At 35.7% G+C, this 21517-nt stretch overlaps 1 protein-coding gene across 3 annotated transcripts in view; it reads left to right on the forward strand.

Annotated features, from left to right (window-relative positions):
• The first annotated feature begins 276 nt into the window (after window positions 1-276).
• LOC145681051 (uncharacterized) overlaps window positions 277-21517 on the forward strand; it is a 97383-nt gene continuing 76142 nt past the window's right edge. Inside the window, exon 1 of one of the 3 annotated variants that reach the window (XM_081752388.1) lies at window positions 277-427. The gene's annotated coding sequence lies outside the window, so the exon portion shown is untranslated. Of the gene's footprint in view, window positions 565-21517 lie in introns of all 3 variants that reach the window. The other 2 variants (XM_081752389.1, XM_081752387.1) reach the window with 2 other exon arrangements.

A 21517-nucleotide genomic window follows, 5' to 3' on the forward strand; every position in this document is an offset into this window, starting at 1 on the left:
AATAAACTTTGTGCGTGTATTTGTTGCTGTGCAAGTGTATTTTGTACTGCGTGCAATAAGTGAAAAACTGACAAAAAACAACAAATTTTCGAGGACCATCACATGCAAATCCAAACAAGATAAAAGTTCGCTTTTTTAATTTTGAACATTTGGCACATTTACTCTATATTCGGTTAATTTCTAAGAAATTAGTTTAAAACCTGTGGAGACATTACATTTTAAAAAAATATATCTAATAAGTGCCGGACAGTGTGCATGACAAGTTTAAATACCCGTCCGGCTGAGAGTGTATAGCGCCAGGAAAATGTGGCAACGTAGCACTCCGTATAAACTGCGATAGCGAAGGGCGCAAAGCAGAGAAAGTGATGTCGTCATATTTGTGATTGTTTATCTTTTAAAACAAGTCAAAACAGTTTGGTTGAAAAAGGTACTTTAAGATCTTTCTAAAAAGGTTTTACAGATTGTTAATACACCGCAGCAATTCAGAGATAATGATGTCTCACTTTTTACTGAATAACAAGAAAATTACTACGTGTTGAGTAATGAAATTTTCAGAACTTACAGGTAATATATGCACTGTAGGTAATCAGGAGTTACTGAGTAAATTACATTTTAATGTAAAAAATACCTATCTTCGTAACAGGGTGCCATTCCATCTTAAAAGAGCTAAAACCGAAGCATACTTGAATTCACCACTAATGAGAATGTCAATTAAATGTATATACTTTAGTACAGAAACAAACCAACCCAGCTACTAACCTACATGGGGGACCAGTAATCTAGAACCTTCCCCCGTATTATTATTATTATTATTATTATTATTATTATTATTATTATTATTATTATTATTATTATTATTATAAGATTTCTATTGAATGATAAATTCATTGGTGCTGGTGTAGTTTTGACGCACCACAGTTTGGAAGATTTACAGGTAAAGTTGAAATTTCACTATTGTTGTTTCTTTTACTTTTGTCTTTATATATAAATGACGTGCCCACTTCATATGAGTTGTAATACAGTGCTAAATGTATGAGAAAAGTACGAAATAAATACAATATAATACAATAAAATAAGATACTTTGTCAGAGAAAACATTTATAAAGAACAAATTTCTGCAAGCGACAGAATTTTATACAAAGTAATACAGCTTTATTTTAGGTTTACAAGTATGTGGTTACTAGTGTAAAATTATTACGAGGCTTTACGAAGGATAAATTAAGTGAGTGCATATGGTGTGCTCTATTAGATGCTACTTTCCCCCGGCGGTGTGTTTCTGCAGAGGATCTGTATTTTATGTTTACTAGTGGAGCTTTACTAATACGAAATGATGACAAGGGCATTTTTCCGAAGGTTTCTACCAAAATCTAATAAAACCTATTAAAATTTAAAATTTTTCATTTTGCACGGTCTTAACTGACTTTAGGCTTCCTTACGTGGGCGGCGGTAATTTTGTCACCGGAAAGTTCGTCACCGAAAGTATTGTCACGATAATTTTATCACCAGTGTTTTTTAGAACATAATACAAGTACAACGATTGAATCGAGAAAAGTTGCTGAAATGGCTTTCTTTAATCTTCAACTGAAGCAAATCGAAATATAATAATAACAATAATAATAATAATAATAATAATAATTATTATTATTATTATTATTATTATTATTATTATTATTATTATTATTATTATTATTATTATTATTATTATTATTAAATAAATAGTTACATATTCTAGATATAGTATCTGAGATGAGAGAAAAGTTTCCAGTAATGCTATCATTGAAATATTATCATATAGAAAATTTTGTCACGGATATTTTTTCACCTTTCTTGAACTAAGTAGAAGCAAAGCAAATGACTTAATAGCTTAAGTTATTTTAATCGAACTTGGAAAACAATTCGGTTGGTATTGAACTCTGCAAAATTTAAGTTTCAGGTACTTGACGCAGGAGCAAATACAAGAAAATAGTGCCAGCTTCAGCTATGTGGTAAATTTCGTGTCAAAAGAGCAGTAAATAAGAACAATAAAACAAAAATAAAACTTTCTTGTCCATTTAGGAACATTTTATTTTAATACTTCTAATTTTCGTATTTGTATTTCTTTTTCTATGAAATTTAATACAAATATACATTTCCCGATTATACACATAGTATTGGTACTAATGTACCGTACAAAATCATTATCAAATTATATTCTTACAAAAAGACAGTTATAGATATGCGAAAATCATTTCGGACGTGAGTAAACCTTTGTTCTAGATCATAACCTAACTTACCCTAACCTTATTCCCACATCGCGATGTAACGTAAGGAGAACTTGGGTAATTTCGCCAGCGGAACTTTCTTCACCAAAATATTAGCATGTAGGTTATTTCGTCACGTGAAATTTTGACATAGTAATTTCGTCACCTGTAATTTTGTCACCAAAATATTAGATTGTAGGAAATTTTGTCATGGTTAGTTTTTTACCTTTGTTGAACTAACTAGAGACAAGGTAAACGACCAAAACAGCTTATCTTGTCTTAGTCAAAGTTGGAAAACAATTCAGTTGGTGTTCGACTCTGGAAAATCTAAGTTTCGGATAGTCGACGCAAGAACAAACAATAATAAAAGAACATAATGTCAGCTTCAGCAATTGTTAAAAGCATAGGCAAAATGGGCCGCTAATGGATTTATATATCACTATTTACAAATATTAAGTTTTCAAAATTTCAGAACAGAAAATAGGAAAAATATAACGTGTTATAATGCAATAAGTGTTTTAGATGTTGATTTTCTACTATTCATAACATGATAGGAAGCAACAAGCAAAATTTTTTTTATACATTTAGTTCCAGTGTTATACGTTATGCACAAATACTGGAGTCGTTTCTGCAAAATCTTAAACACTCCTCTAGTTTTTTTGGTGGTTGACCCACAGCATCTTGATGTAGCACAGTTGAAACCGTTTCTTCAACGTGTTGAATTAAGTACTATCAAAATAGTCCAGAAGTTCCAGCTCTTCCTCCGAAGCCTCTTGTATTCCTGATGCACATCTGCTGCGGGAAGAAATGCCAATCCATTCATTTTCTCGCATAATAGACGAAAATTTTCATTGCTCTTGTACCGTTCTGTGAATCCAATCTCTTGAACCTTTTTCCACATTAAGTGAGTCAGGTGAAAACAAGCAATGTTGTACAAGAGTTGAGTTTCCAAAAGTCGCTTTTACAGTCTGCATTTCCGCTATCTTGAAATCCATAATCACAGTTACGGGGTCCGGGTATTCACTAAATTCACTGCATTGATGCACCACCGCACGAAAGTTCTTCATATGAATTTTGTGTTTTGCTCTGCATTAGGGAATTCTCACCTCAAATAGCGTATAAGGCCTACGTCATTTTTTAAAGGAGCCATTGAAAAGTTTATGTCCACCATCCATGTTTCACTTCTCAATAGCTACATAAGGGTATATTTAAAGGAAACTGTTAGAAATATTTATGTTTTTCTTCCTTTATATAAATGTTTTCTTCACATATATATCCAATAACAATTTGCCAATGTTTAATTAGAGTTGAAATATAACATTCTTCTTTCAATAGCTCTTAAAAAAGATCATTCTTTTCACATGACCCAGTTAACATGGAGGAAGGTCCAAGAGTTTAACGGTACAAGAACGATGCAAATTTTCGTCTAGTTTGCGGGAAAATGAACGGATTGGCATATCTTCCCATATTTGTTTGCAATTTTCTGTTCTGAAATTTTGATATTGGCGAAACTTAATATTTGTAAATAGTGATATATAAACCCATTAGTTCCCCACATTGCCTTTGCTTTTAACATTTGCTGAAGCCGATTATACACATACATGTCTTTGCCGATTATACACATACTAATATTATAAGAAATACCTGGCGAATTCGTTATCAAATTATATTCCTACAACATATTTATAGACATGCGAGATTAATTTTGGACATGATGTACCTCAAATCTGTTAGTAGCTAGATCCATTTTTTTTAGAAATCAAGGTTTACTATTTAATTCACACACTAATGCCGGGGGTTAGTGTCCCGCAGGGCACGTTGTTTTCCAGTCTTCATTAAAGTAGTTAATATAGCTTTTTTTTTTTTTTTTTCACTTATCTTAGTATTTCGGTTTGTACAGCTCCTCCATCTCCAGCAGAAATTGTCTGTAATTTGTTAGTAGATTTATTAATCCATGGTCTTCACAAAGTTTTCAAATACTTTGGTCGTTATCAACGTATTGGTTCACAAATTTTAAAAATTTTTAGTTCACATCCTGTGCAACGTTTCTGTATATTTGCCGCCATGTTATAATATAATATAAATGCTCGTTATTTTACCACAATGGAACTATTCGGTTACGTTGCGCGATGTAGTTTGCTCCGTTCGCCGAATAGTCCCATGTTTATAACCGCTTATATATAAGAAATAAACATACTCTCGTAATCCTTAAATATTATCAAGCAAACAATCAATTAATTATCCATATCTTTCTTGTAAATTTTTAAAATTTTGCTGGGAACGGACGTCCAACTTTGGAACTTAACCCATGACAACTGCTGTTGAAACTCGTACCTTTCTCAAACCTCATTTCCTTTTACTGTCCTCATTTGGGCGTATACCCAGCATCGCTGACCTGCCTGTTCTCTTCGGATGCTTCCCCGCCACGGCCTATCAGCTTCTCCCCGCCCCGACTCTGTTAGGTAGCATTCTTGCTTTTCAGTGGCAGAAGGTGGTTTGTGTTTTTGTACCGTAGTTCATATGCCATACATCCGAAAGCCGTATTAGTAAGCAAATCGAAAAAGAATTGTAATTTTTCAAGAATTTACTTCTGGTGGCCCTTTTTAATTTCATTTATGCCAAGTGAGATATTTTTGTGTCGTTCAGCTTATTATTTCGAGCGGTACGCCAAAAGTAATCCTGCACGAATTAATTATAAACTTTTAGTATATTACTTAAGAATTCGCCGAAATTAAATTTTTGCCTATAGGCGTACTGGTGTTTACCAATTAAAATAAAATTTATTCTGATAATTATAGAACATTATCCAGATAGACCTAAATGTGTAACGCTAAAAAATGCTATAATTGAAGACAATCCACCATTTGAGCGTAAGCCATCTGTTGACATTGATTTCTGAATTATGTGGATCTAAAGGCCTGCATTTGCTATGGAATATATATAGGAAGGGAGTGCCTGATAATAATTATGTTTTTAAATTATGTAAATTTTTTAAATAAATGGTTCAAATGTTACTATACTTATAATGTGTTTGTTGTGATAAAGCTTGTAGTATATGATCTATCAACACTTATTTCAGTTACCCGGTAAGTATTTACACTTGCTCTTGTGTATCGCAAACTATTTGATATTAGTGTAGAACAGGTGACCTCATTGTCGACTATTATAGCTAATAGCAGTGATACAGAAAAGGGTATTCTACTGTGAGCTTTACGTTGGTTCTGACTTTATTATAAATAATTTTGCTATATACGCTGACAAGATTTATATGATTAAGACATTTATACCTTGCGAGATTTATATGGTAGAATATGTCTTACAGGTTTACTTTTGGAACACCGTTAGAAAGTATTGTAAAAAATTATAATTGTTCCACTTCAATTTCTCCTGTAAACTTTCCATAATGTGATGCGACTACACCAGCACCATAACTGCTATTAGCTCTTTCGTAGAGGATCCCTTTTGGTGCACCACTAGAAAGAATTGTTGTAAAATTATAATTCTTCCATAATTTCCTTCTTTTTGTCCTCTAAAAGTTTTCCGCTCGGCGACATGAGAATATCTCACTTGGCGTAGATGAAATTCACTGGAGCCACAGGATGTAATTGGCGAAAAATTTAAATTCTTTTATGATTTGCATATAAATACGGCTTCCGGCCGTGTAGCATAAAAAGTAAAGGGCTAAGTGGGTCAGATGGTGGTCCCTAAATACATAATTTATAGAGAAATAAACAGAATCATATTAATTGTGATTTTAAGAGTAACAAACGTTAGAAAGTTCATCACTGTAGATAGAGTAATAGGAGGGAAAAGTTGAATTGTGGACTGTATTAAATTTGTGTTCGCGGATTGATGAGATATGATGTGAGATTGCTGTAGAGGATAATTTGACACTGTTCTAAACCCTTGTGTTATTAACTAATTTAGGATATGTACAGTCCGCGGCATAAAATTTGTTACAAAAATTCTAAGTCCAAATGAATAACAAACTCTTGCCCAGTTTTCTTATGCATTCCCGCAATACATGTATTAATCGATTAGTTGTTCTAGTATTTATTCCAACTCCTCCCCGTCCTCCACCTCTCCTTGTCTAAAGCAGTGTGTGTGACGTAGTACACTCTTTCCATTCAGCTGAAAAAGAAACAGGAATCAAGTTTACAAAGTTACAGCTTTAAAACAGTCTTTTCCACTAATTTGTTCTGAAATATTTTTAAGAGCCTAAATTAAAGGAAAGTCACACAATCTTCCCAGAGCTTCATAAATATCTTTAGTTTCATTCTTTTCTTTCTTTAAAGAGTGCAAGCTAGTAAGATGCTCCCTAAGAAATCTATGGAAATTGCCAAGAGCTCCAAAATATCTACGGACAGAAACGAGTTTTATTCAATGATTCATTGAATTTCTTTTCAGTAAGTGCAAGCAAATGTTTCAGGGGCGTCATTTGGCAGGACAGGAGGGTGTAATTCCCCCTCTCTTAAGCTTCATAAATACGTATTTTTTGATCAAATCTATAGTAATACACTAATAAAAAGTGAAAATCTTATGTCGCCGGAGAATCTCTTCCTTCCCCTCCCCCCCCCCGAATAAAGTCTAAAACACACTGGTTTTAACAACAAACCTATAGAGTTACGATAGCACATTGCTAAAGAGCTTACATTTGGTTTGAAGAGTCGAAGGTTTGATCTCAAGCCATATGACTTTCTGGGTGACATTGAGAGAGAGAGAGAGAGAGGGATTCAAGTATGGAGACAGAGAGGGATGATTTGTATACACAGATTTAGAATTGGGGAAAAAATGATCGGACAGCATTCGTATTATGACGAAAATTCTGATTTTGTGTAAGATAAAAAGGGAAGTTTTCGAATTACGAGGATCACATTAGGCAGTTGTCGAATTAATGTGGAGAACTCTTTTTAGAGCATCAGATGATTACGAAAGGAGAGAAAGATCTTCAGAACTGAGGAATAAAGATTTTAAAAAATCTGATTTCGGCGACGGGTTTCGAACCACGAACCTTGTGGTCATCGAACCATGACTTTATCCATTCTGCTACGGAGGATTCTATTACTCGTTCACATACGTTTCCCTTAGCTGCGTTGAAAACTACCTTAAGGGGATATTCCAAAAGTTGACTCGGTTGATACGCCGTTCAGTTAGGACGTAAACCTCTTGTAACTTAGTTACAATGTGCAAAATGAACTTCCTCTTCTTCAGGACACTTTTTAAAGCTTTAAAAATTGTTACTATTGTTTTAATTAAGTTACATTTGATAGAACCATTTGATAAAGTAGTGCCAAGCCCTGTGCGTCATTGTCTGTTAGGTGAATGGTTAATGTAAGTTACTTTTACGTGGATGGTCCGAGCTTCCAATCAAGACCATTCTTATTGATTATTTTATTTGAGCTACGCTCATACTATATATTCCACAAGTTCAAGTTTGAAGTAATGTAGTCACAGCTAGTTTAATTCGAAATAATTTTCCAATATTATATTTGTTACTAAATTTACATGGCACTCCTCACTGTTTGTAGCCCTGCATAAATGCAAAATTGTTTTAAAAGTATATTTTACTTTCAAGTATTATTGTTTTTTTTAATTGTCCTTCAACTATATTTTATAATTATTTTCTATTTCATAATTATAACATATTTTCTATTTATATTGTATTCTATGTTCCACGTTTATTATTTATATTTTATGTCTTACCTTTGAAGAGGAGCTTTTGAAAATTCAGAGCAGCAGGGATATACACAGGATGCAGGCCTTTGCAATCAAGAGCTTTTGCCCCCACGAAATCACTACTTTGTTTTGTAAATTATATCTAATTTTAGTGATGATGATAGCAGGGGCGGATTCAGGAGAGTGCGTTCGGGCGATCACATCCCCCAGAATAGGGAACTTTTTATACTATTTATTTTAAAAATAAAACATATCCTAAGTATTTTTCATCTTTGTATTATAAACTTAAATTAAAACCTAAAGTAGATAGGCCTTACTTTCTTAAGAAAGTTAATTCTGTAGAAGAGCTACTTCTCCCTTTTTAATTTTGTTTCTTTTCTTTCTTTCTGTTTTTTGCAATCCGCTCTTACCTTGATTTGACTTCGAACGACCGCCCCTCCCAAACAATCATCCTGGATCCGCCCCTGGATGATAGACATTTTAGTAAAATACGCCCCCAATCGCTGAAATAAATTCCTGTCAAGCTTTCGATCGCTGAAATAAACTTCTTTCTACAGCCCTGCAAAACAGTGACGATTTTAGGGAGTGATCAGTTAGTAATGCCTCCCTGGAGCAACGACACTTCCCCAGAAGTCATATCTCCGATAATTCAGAATGTGATTTGTGCATTATCACTTTTCACTCTCAGTGTCTTGAAACGCACCAAAAAGGAACTGTTCTGAAGTATTTACTGGTTCTCCCTATGACCCCATTTCAATATGGCCAACCTTGGACATATACATATCTGAAATATCACCTTTTATGTCAGTGATCCCGAAAACTATCCATTCGACACAAATGTAGGATATTTTCGATTCTTTATCCCTGTCACCCTCCCGTTGTCAACTCGAAGCCAACCAAGGCTTATTTTGGACTTACGCAGCATCCACAGTGTCACTTTTCATCTTTCCATATGAATTCGACACTAATTTCGTTCGTATTTGACTACTTTTACATGTCACCTTCAGCTCTTGGTAGGGATTTTTTCAGTATCTCACCCCCACAACTATGGAGAAATTTCAACCAACTAAGTATAATTATAAATTATCATCTGAAACACAACAGTACGGGTAATCTTTTTCGCAGAGGAATTCATTAACTACTGTTTCAATATCAATGTATTGGCTATTTTTGCTGTCCATGCTGAAGATTGCCAAAGGGCTAGACTTCATCTGCACTATTGTGCAATGAATATAGGTTTTAGTGGTTTCATTTACTGTATACTCGCTTAGATGATGCTCTCGTCACAGAAAAAGTGATATACAGTTATAAAAGGAAAATGAAATGAAATATCTAATTTTTACGTCCCACGATTATGCCGACTATGCTAATGGAGAGAGTAATGGTGAGAAATGAATGAAATTGTTTAATGAAAAAAGTGGCAGGAAACTGGAGAAACCCGAGGACACTCATGCACACCGTGTTTGTCCATAATAAAGTTAATTCGGCGTGAGCTGGGATCGTACGAAGTACCCCATGCTCCACAGGTAAAGTTATAAAAGAATAGGCGTCTAAACAAATACGGAACACTACTGTCAATGATATTTATATAAGATTAGATTTTTAGTTATTTCATTCTAAGTTAAACTTTCAATCAATCTTGTTCTTCATTACTGTTCGAAAACTTAAAGTTGTTGCTGCAAGGACGTGATAAATCTTTTCAGTAGACTTCACAGTCCCCTCCACAGCTTCTTTTTCATGTAAGGCTAAAGTAGTCTTATTTTAGACATCGAGGAAAAATAGTGGAATTACGAATTTTCAATGGTCCCCGTTTTACTCGTGGCTCCCTCAACGCAGTGCCGTTAGTTACGTCACTGTTCAGGATGCATGATGCAGCTTCTGCTTTTAGGAATACTTTCTAAGGCAGTACGAGTTTTTTTCTAACTGCTGTGCGAATTAAATTGTATTTGCTAGAAGTGTCGGTTAAAGGAAACTAAAGATCCTACACTCAAACACAAATAATCTCCTTCGAAACTCTAATGGAAAACGAAACGAATCGCCCTAAACATGGTACGCTTTTGAAGAGAAAAAGAGCAAAGCAGTAGTTGCACATACGCTTAATGGTGTTTCTTGGATACAAATTTATAACTTACAAAAGTCATGTTCACGTCATGGTTTGATAGATGAAGGGTTAATAAAAGGAATTCTTACGCTGGTGGTCGTGGGTTCGAATCTGCTCTTTTTGTTACTTTTTTCTCTTAGCTACACTTAGTTTGTGCATTCCAAACCTCGAAGTTTGGTTTGGATTATTTATGAAAGCAGGTAGAGAATTAATATTAGTCGAAATTAGTTTTTGAAATATGAGATTATAATTACATATTTTGTCTTTAACTTATTACGTATCAATTTTTATATCAAATTTTCCAGTCTTTATTTAATTCATCTTCCGGTGTAATACAATGAACATTTGCAGAGCGACGTCAGTCGGACGAAAGTACTATATTCTGTTGTTACTCTAATATACCTAGGTATTTCTTCATATATTTATAAATTGTTTACTAAGTAAAAACTTTGGCGGTCCACATTATGTGTCATATAATAGACCGTACGAAGGCGGACATAGCAAAAGGCGTATTGCAAATATCCCTGGTGATAAAAATTAGGGATCTTCTTCACTAGATTCGAACCACTGTTACAGGCGGTTTTGGTTTACATAGCAAGCATAATACCACTCGGCCACCAAGTCTCGCACGTTAGCCTCTTTATTAACGCAGAACATACTGAGACACTTACATTCACTGGTGTCGCGTAATGTATTTCATAAAATTTTGTTAATAAGTGGGTCGAATTAGGTAGCCCTAGTGAGGGCTGATGGTGTTGTGGGCGAGCATTTATTAATAGTGTGTATAGTCCGCTTGGGACTCGATTACAGCTGCCATACGCCGTGGCATTGAATCCACCAGGCGAGAGATATAGCGTTGCGTGCAACAGATCGACCACGCATCTTCAACACGCTCCCAAAGATCATAGATGTTCGTGGAGGATTGTTCGACCAGGTTTCCCGCAATGTTCTTGCAACATAGGCCCACTCATTTTCAATAGGATTCAGATCTGCTCCATGAGGAACCCAGTCAACTATTTCGACATCAGGTTGCCTCTGCAACCATGTCTGAACCACATTTGAATTATGTATCGAGCTATTGTCCTGTTGCAAATATAATATGCCATCACCTACATGAGCTTTTATTTCCGGAAGCGTTTCATCCAGATGTTCCACATACTTGTGGGCGTTTAGGCGACCAGGAATCCTGTAGATTCCTCCGAAATTTGCAGCCTTGCATATCCATGCTTAACAGGGGACAGTTACATGTCCCATTCGACCAGAACGGGAAACGTATTCAGAGGCATACCTTTTTCCAGGGGGGCGATAAACACGCTTCGGCCCGAAGTTTGCACTGGAAAATATTTTTTCGTCTGTGAAAACGACCTCGTCCCACACACGTGCAATATTTAACTGTGCAAACGCCAGACGGTCAACCATATGGTCTTCTGTTAGTCGCTCCTTAACAGCTGCCCTGTATGATCTCAAACCAAAGGATTTGAGTCTACGACGGACAGTCGTAAGATCGCCTGGGAAATTGGTTTCCTCTCGTAACTGTCGGGCAGACATGAAAGGGTGCTCACGGCATTGGGCAATTACACTCTGGTCTTCTTCGGCAGAGGAAACTCTTTGTCGCCCACTTCCTCTTTTACGTCTTACATCTGTTTCCTCATATTTCCTCCACCACCTCCGTGCTGTAGCACGGTTAACGCCAAATCTCGCGCCTGCCTCGCTATAGTTCATGCCCGCATGCTCAATTAAAGCAGTCACGCTGCTTTTAACAGAAGCTTCGTAGTGAGCCATTTTCACACCAGGAGCAAAATGATAGCTTTGCTTAGGTGTTTGAACGGAACGTGCTTCATGTGACGTAACGTAACAAGGCGGAGTTTCCTCTCATTGCTGTAGACGATATCGTACTCCCTCTGCTGGGTGTTTCGTGACGGAAAAAGTGCTTTTAAGCAGTTCATGGCGACCGCTTTGAAAGCAAATGTAAAGTATGAGAATTAAATTTGTCATATCTGTAGTTTGGTGTAGAGACAAAACAAAATTGGAAACCAAAGGTTTAAGAACAACTCAGATTATTAATATAAAACAAGTCAAAGATTATTAACTTGTATTACCATACAAGAAATGCGAGAATTTTGAAACAAAGAAAAATAACTTAGAAATTTGCAACTGAAGACAAAAAAAAAAAAAAAAAAAAAAAAAACTAACTTAAACACACTAAAGGGTATGAGTAGGGGAATTAATGGGGACGTCAGCAATGAGGCTATATGTCCCCGTCTCGATTAACGCGAGGGATGGATTTTACCATTTAACTTTGACGGAATAACGTAGAGGATAAAGAGAAGGGGGAAGATACATAACAGCTATAAATATAAAAATAAAAGTGACAATGTTCGGTGGTGAATAGCTCTTGAACTACCCGATCGTTCTCAATCACATTGTGAACATAGATGAAATTCGAACCTGGGAAGCTTTTTGTTATTTCATTTTGATATTAGAACTTGCGGAAAAGGAGGGGAGGGTAAATATATGGAAATGAATAAAACTTAATAACTCTTGAACAATTCGACTGATCCCAATCAATCAAACATTCAGTATAGATAAGGTTTGGACTTGGGGTGTTTTCATTTTTTGCCTTGACGGCACAATGTAGGGGAGGGGAAGGGGGGACTATGTAAAAAAATAAAAATAAAAATACTGTCTTGGTGACTTCATCACGCTTAAACCACCGAACTGATCTTAATCAAATTGTCAACATAGATGAGGTTCAAACCTGGGGTAATTTTTATCATATCGCTTTGATGGTAGAACGTAGGGGTCAGGTGGAGGGGAGGGGATATATATATAAAAATGAATAAAACTTAACAACTCTTGAACCAACTGACCGATCTCGATCTAATTTTCAACATAGACGACGTTCGGCCCTAGAAACTTTTGTTTTAATATTTTCACTTTGACGGTAGAACATAGGAGAGGATAAGTGAAGGGGAGATTAATATATAAAAATAAATAGAAAAACTCTTGAACCATCCAACAGATTTCGATCAAATTTTCAAAGTACATGACATTCGGGCGTGGGATTTTTTTTTTCATACCGTGCCCCCAACATGGAGAGGGGAGAGGGATACATAAAATCATCGAAAATTACCAATATCAAAGAGTGCTTTAGTAATAGTAAAACCATAACATATTACTATTTTTCTTTAATTTAGCCCAGCGAAATCGGGGTGCGACTTAGATTCGAGGACTTCTTAAGTTCGAGTAGTTATCGAGAAATAATTAAAGATATTAACGTGTTATTGAATTACATTGCTAATAATAATAATAATATTAATAATAATAATAATATTAATAATAATAATAACTATTATTATTATTATTATTATTATTATTATTATTATTATTATTATTATTATTATTATTGAAGATTTGATCATTCAAATATTGAAAGATCAAAATATTCAAATACCTTAAGACAATTAAACGTGTGTCATCGCCGACTAATGATCACCAAAAATTCTAAATTTAAACAAAATATTCACACATGGTTCCGACTTGAGAACCTCCAGATTATTAGCTAGCGCCTTGAGCACAGATCCACGCTCTATATGCGCTAAATGGTATGTTTTAGTATGTTTAAATTATAATTCCTTGCCTCCAGTTACAAAATTCTAAGTTAGTATTTTTCGTTCTTTCAAAATTTCTTTCGATTTTTTTTTAATCATATAAGTCAATAATCTTTGGCATAGTTAATATTAATAACGTGGTTGTTCTTAAACCTTTCGTTCGCTATTTGGTTTCTTCTCCACACCAAACAACAGATATGATACGTTTAATTCTCATACTTGTCATTTGGTTTCAAAGCAGTCACCATTATCTGGTAAAGCAATTTTCTTCGCCACGATTCATGAGTTTTGTAACAAAACACGTCAAGAAATGAGTTAAATGAAGGCTGCAAGAGTTTATATCAAAGTTGAGTATTGTGAGCTAGTGATAAGCATGTAATAACGTCTCGTATTTGAAAATAATGTTAGCTACTTTTAATTCACTAACTGGTATTAGATTTAATTCAAGCTTAAAGAATTGGAATGAACAAACTCAGTGTACCTTAAAGAAACAAAACGTAAGAAGAACGGACGAGATTCGAACCCTGGACCACCAGTACAAAAATCCTGTTCACTAACCCCTCACCTAACAAGCCATCAACTTCTATAAGTTTTAATTTTGCAAGCAAATGATACCATGATACGTTTGTGCAATCAATGTTTTGCTGTTTTCCTCTTCAAGAACGTAACATGTTTACGAGGATTCGTTTCGTTTTCCACTAGAGCTTCTAGAGAGATGATTTGTGTTTGAGTATAGGATCTTTTGTTTCCTTTAACTGACAGTTCTAGCAAATACAACTCAATTGAAACAGCTGTAAAAAAAAAAAAAAAAAAAAAAAACTAGTACTGTCTTAGAAAGTATTCCTAAAAGGGAGAAACTCCATCGTGCACCCTGAACAGTGACGAGAGTGCGTTGAGCGAGGCCAACAGCAAAATGGGGTCAATTGAAGATTCGTAACTCCACTTTGAAGGGTTTTAATTAATTTCACACTTTTTCCTCAATGTCTAAAATGTAACTACTTAGCCTTAGATGAAAAGGAAGTTGTGAAGGAGCTATAGACTGTGAAGTCTACCGAAAAGATTTATCACGTCGTTGCAACAACTATTTCCAGCAAAAGGGAATAAGTACATCAGACCTAAGTTTTCAGAAACGCTAAAAAACCTTCCGGAGGCGTATTTGTATTTGTTTCAACACGTATATAACTGATTAATTGTAGCAAAAGAACTGACAAACTCTAAGACAAAAAGAAGAATCTTGTATTGTAGCACTGCAATTGGTGAGAAATGCTACCTTTAAACGACGGAGGGATTTAAATGCCGCAGCCCCTTTTATACGGCGCCATTTAAAGCGTTTTCGTAAGAGTTTACAAACAAATCCATATCTTCACCCCTATTTATCCTAGGATCATGGTTCATACCTCATTCTCTTCAGAATGGAGCTGGCTTTCAAATGGTACCACTTGCATGCTCGTATCATATACCAGGAGAGGGGAAAATGATTTTAAATATAAAATTTCGTAGGGGGGGAATTTTTTTCCACACTTTGGGCCCCTCTGGAACGGCCCTGTGTGAACGTAGAGATCTCAAAAAAAATCTGGTAAATAGTACTTGGTATACTGAATGTGTGTGCTAAATTTCAAGTTTATATCTTGAATACTAAGGGCGGGAGAAATTTTATCAAGAATTCCCACAATGCCCCAAATTACCGCAAAACACCATGATCTCAGGTAAAAAATTTCCTGAGACATCTCTATTTACCCTAGGACTATAATCCGCCAATCATTCTCTTCAGAATAGGACTGCCTTTCAGGCGGTACCATTCACATGTCGCCATCATGTATCTAAGGCGGGAAAATCCCGAAAAAAGGGATTTTTTGGGTCTAAATATCCCTTTTTTCAACTTTTAGCCCCTCTGGCTCCCCCCTGTTTTAACGCAGAAATCTGAAAAAAAATCTGTTAAATACTACTCGGTGGACTGAATGTTTGTGCACAATTTCAATCTTCTAGGTGCAAAAATAGGCCCGCAAAAAATTATATATACCGACAACGTCCCATATTCCCCTATACAGAAGTATATTTTGATAAAAATTCCCTGACACATCCCTAATTACCCTAGGGTCATGTTTCGCCCATCATTCTCTTCAGAATAGAACTGCCTTTCAGACGGTAGGACTCACGTGTCTCCATCATGTATCTAAGGCGGGAAAATCCCGAAGAAAGGGATTTTTTGGGTCTAAATATCCCTTTTTTCAACTTTTAGCCCCTCTGGACCCCCCTGTTTTAACGCAGAGATCTGAAAAAAAATCTGATAAATACTACTAGGTGGACTGAATGTTTATGCACAATTTCAATCTTCTAGGTGCAAAAGTAAGCCTGCCAAAAAATATATATACTGACAATGTACCATATTCCCGTATACAGAGGGATATTTTTGAAAATTCCCTGAGACATCCCTAATTACCCTAGAATCATGGTTTGCACATCGTTTTCTTCAGAATAGAACTGCCTTTCAGGCAGTACCATTCACATGTCTCCACCATGTATCTAAGACGGGAAAATCCCGAAGAAAAGGATTTTTTGATAAAAATATCCCTTTTTTCAACTTTTTCCCTCTCTGGATCCCCCCCTGTTTTAACGCAGAAATCTAAAAAAAATCTGTTAAATACTACTCGATGGAGTGAATGTTTGTGCAAAATTTCAATCTTCTACGTGCAAAAATAAGCCCGCCAAAAAATAATGAACATAGGCTTAATAAAAGAAAATATATATATATTTGAGAATTATGACGTCATCACCTCCTATGTCTCGACGCAGGAAGGTGTGAAACCATACGTAAGGTCTTCTACAATGCCTCTGGACTTGAAAAACAAAAATAACCCGGACGAAAAAGCTCAAATAGGAGAGTTATAACGCAATGTACCATGAAACACCCAAAGGGATAGAGTGTGGACTGTCTGGACAGAAACACTCTCACACACACACAAACGCATTCACGCACACACATTTTCCCTTATCTCATCAACATCATTGGTAATAAACACCTCGAAGTGTAAGCTGAGTTCCTCACAAGAAAAACAATCTCCTCGTGTCAGCAGAAATAATTGATAAACAAGCGGTCACAAAAGTCAACGTGAAGAAATGAAAAAAAAATAAAGGGAGGAAAAGTAACCAATTTTTTGGTTTGTTTGGGTTACAACTGGTGAACCATTTTTCAGTCACGTATTCCTTTGATCGTTTTAGAACACACAGATGCTAGCAGCGGAAAGTTTGATGCAGGATAGCCAGTGCTACATTAGTTATTGGTCTGAATAATTTTTTTGGTCGAAAAGGACCAAACCGTATTTTCAGCCAAAATCGCTATTGGTCGAAAACGACCAACTTCGTCGTGTAAAGGTAAAAAGTGGAAAAAAATATTTTTATGTACTTATTCCCTTTTTCCAATCAGTGGTTCAATTATGAGCCTATATTTTTGAGGTGTTAAAAATAATAATAAGAAGAAGAAAACTTATTAACTGGTAGGTTACGCTGGACTGTTAATTGTGTATATGGAATAATGGAACGTGGTGTTATACAGAGGATTTTGGATTTCTGTTGGCGATTAATTAATCTTTACCCTAGTAGGGAATACTGGTTGGTCCGGATTTCGACCAGTAATGAAGATCAAGATTGATTGAAATTTCAACTTAGAATGAAATAAATAAAAATCTAATCTTATACAACTCTCATTGATAGTAGTGTTCCGTATTTGTTTAGACGCCTATTCTTTTATAACTTTACCTATGGTGCATGGAATTGTTGGTTAGATCCCAGCTCGCGCTGAATGAACTTTATTATGGACAAACACCGTGTGCGTGGGTTTTCTCATGGTTCCCCCGTTTCCTCCCACTTTCTTCATTACACCATTTCATTCATTACTCATCATCACCGTCTCCTTTAGCCTAACCGGCATAACCGTGGGACGTAAAACTAAAGATTTCATTTCATTTCATTGAAAAAATCCCTACCAAGAGTTGAAGGTGACATGTAAAAGTAGTCAAATACGAACGAAATTAGTGTCGAATTCATGTGCAAAGATGAAAAGTGACACTGTGGATGCTGCGTAAGTGCAAAATAAGCCTTGGTTGGCTTCGAGTTGACAGTGGGAGGGTGACAGGAATAAAGAATCGAAAATATCCTACATTTGTGTCGAATGGATAGTTTTCGGGATCACTGACATAAAAGGTGATATTTCAGATGTGTATATGTCCAAGGTTGGCCATATTGAAATGGGGTCATAGGGAGAACCAGTAAATACTTCAGAACAGTTCCTTTTTGGTGCGTTTCAAGACACTGAGAGTGAAAAGTGATAATGCACAAATCACATTCTGAATTATCGGAGATATAACTTCTGGGGAAGTGTCGTTGCTCCTGGGAGGCATTACTAACTGATCACTCCCTAAAATCGTCACTGTTTTGCAGGGCCGTAGACAGAAGTTTATTTCAGCGATCGAAAGCTTGACAGGAATTTATTTCAGCGATTGAGGGCGTATTTTACTAAAATGTCTATCATCCAGGGGCGGATCCAGGATGATTGTTTGGGATTGGCGGTCGTTCGAATCAAGGTAAGAGCGGATTGCAAAAAAAAAAAAGAAAGAAAGAAAAAAAAACAAATTTAGAGAAGTAGAAGTAGCTCTTCTGCAGAATTAACTTTCTTAAGAAAGTAAGGCCTATCTACTTTAGGTTTTAATTTAAGTTTATAATACAAAGATGAAAAATACTTAGGATATGTTTTATTTTTAAAATAAATAGTATAAAAAGTTCCCTATTCTGGGGAATGTGATCGCCCGAACGCACTCTCCTGAATGCGCCCCTGCTATCATCATCACTAAAATTAGATATAATTTACAAACCAAAGTAGTGATTTCGTGGGGGCAAAAGCTCTTGATTGCAAAGGCCTGCATCCTGTGTATGTCCCTGCTGGTTTGAATTGTCAAAAGCTCCTCTTCAAAGGTAAGACATAAAATATCTATATATATAAAAGAGAACGCACAAAATCCTTTGTCCGCTCATCACGCTAATACGGCTGAACCGATTTCTTTCATTTTTGGGGGGTTGTTAGGATTTGGACCCTAGATGGTTTTTATCATATCACTTTAATTTTCAATTACCAGTGTCTTGAGATAATTGACCAATCAGGTGTCCATACGTAGAAAAAATCCTTTGTCCGCTCATCACGCTAATACGGCTGAACCGATTTCTTTCATTTTTGGGGGGTTGTTAGGATTTGGACCCTAGATGGTTTTTATCATATCACTTTAATTTTCAATTACCAGTGTCTTGAGATAATTGACCATTCAGGTGTCCATACGTACAAATCCTTTGTTATTAGTTCATCATAGGTATAAAAATAAACGTATTTATATGCAACCCGCATGACCCTGTGACTCGGCGGGTTAACATACATGAGAGGCGCTATAAATCACTTGAAAGCGAAAAAGTAAAAATTATCTAAGTAACAAAGTTTATTGCGTTCCGGGATGACCGCAGCGAAGCGGGGCGGGTTGGGGTGACCGCAGCGAAGCGGGGCGGGTTAACATAAATGACAGGCGATATAATGTTAACATTAGTGCAATCTTCTATGGTTTTCATCATATCACTTGAAAGCGAAAAAGTAAAAATTATCTAAGTAACAAAGTTTATTGCGTTCCGGGGTGACCGCAGCGAAGCGGGGTGAACGCTGCTAGTAAATAATAAACGTGGAACATAGAATACAATATAAATAGAAAATATGTTATAATTAAGAAATAGAAAATAATTATAAAATAAAGTTGAAGGACAATTAAAAAAAACAATAAAACTTGAAAGTAAAATATACTTTTAAAACAATTTTGCATGAATGCAGGGCTACAAACAGTGAGGAGTGCCATGTAAATTTAGTAACAAATATAATATTGGAAAATTATTTCTAATTAAACTAGCTGTGACTACACTACTTCAAACTTGAACTTGTGTAATATACAGTATGAGCGTAGCTCAAATAAAATAATCAAGAAGAATGGTCTTGATTGGAAGGTCGGACCATGCACTTAATAGTAACTTACATTAACCATTCACCTAACAGACAATGACGCACAGGGCTTGGCACTACTTTATCAAATGGTTCTATCAAATGTAACTTAATTAAAACAATAGTAACAAATTTTAAAGCTTTAAAAAGTGTCCTGAAGAAGAGGAAGTTCATTTTGCACATTGTAACTAAGTTACAAGAGGTTCACGTCCTAACTGAACGGCGCATCCACCGAGTCAACTTTTGGAATATCCCCTTAAGGTAGCTTTCAACGCAGCTAAGGGAAACGTATGTGAACGAGTAATAGAATCCTCCGTAGCAGAATGGATAAAGATTACTATACATTTGATCAAAAAATACGTATTTATGAAGCTCAAGAGAGGGGGAATTACACCCTCCTGTCCTGCCCAAATGACGCCCCTTAAACATTTGCTTGCACTTACTGAAAAGAAATTCAATGAATCATTAAATAAAACTCGTTTCTGTCCGTAGATATTGTAGAGCTCTTGGCAATTTCCATAGATTTCTTAGGGAGCATCTTACTAGCTTGCACTCTTTAAAGAAAGAAAAGAATGAAACTAAAGATATCTATGAAGCTCTGGGAAGATTGTGTGACTTTCCTTTAATTTAGGCTCTTAAAAATATTTCAGAACAAACTAATGGAAAAGACTGTTTTAAAGCTATAACGTTGTAAACTTGATTCCTGTTTCTTTTTCAGCTGAATGGAAAGAGTGTACTACGTCACACACACTGCTTTAGACAAGGAGAGGTGGGGAACGGGGAGGAGTTGGAATAAATACTAGAAGCAACTAATGTACATGTATTGCGGGAATGCATAAGAAAACTTGGCAAGAGTTTGTTATTCATTTGGACTTAGAATTTTTGTAACAAATTTTATGCCGCGGACTGTACCATGTATTAGTTAAGTTATGAGGGTCAATGTGGAACAAAACGACCTCTGTGGGACTTCTAACCCCTTCAATACGATCAAGCTCGCTTAACTATGTTTTGTAACGTAAGTAAATCACGTTTTTTAACCTAAGTAAATAAAGTTATTTGTACAGTCCGCGGCTTAGAAATTGTTACAAAAATTCTAAGTGCAAATTAATAACAAACTTCTGTCCCGGTTTCTTATGCAATCCCGAAATACATGTCTCGATCGATTAGTTATTTCTTGTCTTCAATCCAACTCCCTCCCTCCTCCACCTCTCCTTGTCAAAGCAGTTTGTGACGTAGTACACTCTTGCCATTCAGACAAAAAAAAAAAAAAAAAAAAACAAGAATCAAGTTTACAACGTTATAGCTCTAAGAGAGCCTTTTTCATTCGTTTGTTCTGAAATATCTTTTAAGAGCCTATTTTAAAAAAACGTCACACAATCTTCCCATAGCTCATTAATACCTTTAGTTTCATTCTTTCCCTTCTTTAAAGACTGCAAGCTAGTAAGATGCTCCCTAAGAAATCTAGGAAATTGCCAATAACGGCAGTAAGTTTTGTGCTTCCTAAAGTCTGTAATGCACGCACAGAGCTCGAGATTATCTACTGACAGAAATGAGAGTTATTCAATGATTCATTTTATTTCTTTTCAGTAATTGCAAGCAAATGTTCCAAGAGCGTCATTTGGGCAGGACAGGAGGGTGTAATTTCCCCTCCCTTGAGCTTCATAAATACATATTGTTTGAGCAAATGTATAGTAATACACTAATAAAAAAGTGAAAAATTTTTGTCGGCAGAGGCGCTTCCCCCCCGAATAAAATCTGAAATGACGCTGCTTTTAGCAACAAACCTATCGTGTTACGATAGCACATTGCTAGAGAGCTTACATTTGGTTTCAAGAGTCGAAGGTTTGATCTCAAGCCATATGAG

The sequence above is a fragment of the Thermobia domestica genome, chromosome 3, assembly GCF_964235325.1.
Source record: "Thermobia domestica chromosome 3, izTheDome1.hap1.1, whole genome shotgun sequence".
NCBI classification, from domain to species: domain Eukaryota; kingdom Metazoa; phylum Arthropoda; class Insecta; order Zygentoma; family Lepismatidae; genus Thermobia; species Thermobia domestica.